Here is a 2,162-nt window from a genome sequence, read left to right on the forward strand (position 1 = left end):
TATATACAGGAAATCGAGCTAAACGAGATAAGTTGAAGCTGTGCATATCAAAACAATCAATCCAAGTCCAAGCTTCAGAAGATTCTTTTCTGGTATACTTAGTATAGGATTATATAATGTGTGTTAATTCTGTAAGCTCAAATATACACACACATTACATTTGTGAATTTTCATGAAAATATGTGTTTTATGTAAAATACATTCAAATATGTTTTGTACTATACAAACTATGTTAACATCTATTATTATGCCCATAAAAAGATTACACAAGTATTCAGAACTTGATTTGAGCTAAAACGGCAAAAACAACATATTTGAAAAGCATGTATTTTAGCACTTTTGAATATTTTTGAGTTTTCACAAATGGTAAGAGTAACTTGAAAAAATTCCTTTTCCAACATGTTCATATTCATGATTATAAACTTTTCTCAAAGTTTTACATTTTTTTGAATTTATTTACTATTTTTAATAGAGTCTCAAAACTCATATTCAAAAATCGATTCAGGCAGATAACCTGTTATCAGTCGACTGGTCAGTCGACTAATAACATCAGTTGACTGATGTGTCGACTAATGAAAGTGCCTACAATCATTAAAAGTCTCTGTTTTATTTTGGTCGACTGACCAGTCGACTGATGATCCATTAGTCGACTGATAAAAGGTCATCAGTCGACTGATAAGCTGCCGATTGCCTGTAACGGTCAGCTCATCAGTCGACTAATGAAACCCGTCAGTCGACTGATAGGCCTTCTAACGGCTAGTTTTGTGTAGTTTTCAGATTTTTGTTTTTTGAGTTGTTTTGTCTTTTTCTCTGGGTTTTGGCTGATGTCTTGAGTGCCTATAAATACCCCAGTGCATTCAACTCTTAGGGCAATCAAGAAAATTGTTTTAATCAAGTTTTGAAAGAGTTTAGTTTGTGTTTAAGCATTGTTTTAAGTTTGTTTCAAAAGAAGAGTTTTTTACAAGGAGGAAGCTTTTGATTTCAACTGAGGAATTCGTCCTCATCATTTATCTACAGCTCCTTGTGTTTATAGAGAAGATTTCTAACTCTTTTATCTAGCTTATTTATCTTTCGATTTTCATATTCATATCTTAGCTAGTTTTATTTGAGTTAGAATTTTATTGTTCTCATTTATCACTCACACCTCAATTGAGCTTTTAATATTATTCATACAATATATTGTTGGGTTGTGGTGAGTGATTTAGTGAGAGTGAGCTTCATAGTGTTCTCATTCATTGTTAGAGAATAAATCATTGTACTTGAGCTTCATTTGTGAGAATCGCCTTGTAATACACATTTACACCAAGAGGAGTGTGTGGTGAGGACGTAGTCGATACCAAGAGGAGTAGCGTCGGTAGTAAAGCCTAGAGAGAGGTAGTAAAACCGAGCACTTGAAGGAGACGATACGTGAGGACCAACACTTGAGGTTGTAGTTTGTGTATGTACATTGTGAGAGATTTGTAGAGTTTTCGGTGAGCCAGAAAACCGAGTGTGTAGAGAAGTTCCGGCTTCCAAACCGGGTGTGTCGATAGTGGAGTTCTCCCCGGGAGTGGGGAGCGGAGACATAGGACGGAAGGTCCGCACTCCGTGATCATATAATTATGTTTGGATTGCTCTTTGTGTCCACTATTTGTTTATATTATTTCTTGTTTATTTTTCCTTTTACATATATATCCTTGCATATATCTTATTGAATATCATCATTGTTAGGATATATTTGTTAATTAATTTTAATCGGCATTAATATCTAATAAGATTAGCAATACCCCTATTCCCCCCCCCCCCCTCCTATGGTACTTTCATTGATGAGTTGACACATGAAGTGGTCTGGAATTGTTGTTTTGTCTCTGACCAGTCGACTCATAGCTAACAAGTCTACTCATCGACTCTATAAGTCGACTTATATCGGGTTTTGGGCCTGTTTCATTTCCTGCTCATTTTCTGATTGGTTTTTGCTATAAATAGAAACATGATGTTTCTAGGGTTAAGGTGAGACAATTTTGAGCAGACTTTGAGAGAGTTCTAAGCATCGTTTGAGGGAGAATTTGTGAGGGCTTGAGAGCTTTGTTTGAGGGTTAGATTTGTGAGATTATTGAGTGATTGTAACCCAATTTATATTCTCTCTCTCTCTCTCTCTCTCTCTCTCTCTCTCTCTCTCTCTC

The sequence above is a fragment of the Asparagus officinalis genome, unplaced genomic scaffold (genome assembly GCF_001876935.1).
Source record: "Asparagus officinalis unplaced genomic scaffold, Aspof.V1 AsparagusV1_Un766, whole genome shotgun sequence".
Classification (NCBI taxonomy): Eukaryota; Viridiplantae; Streptophyta; class Magnoliopsida; order Asparagales; family Asparagaceae; genus Asparagus; species Asparagus officinalis.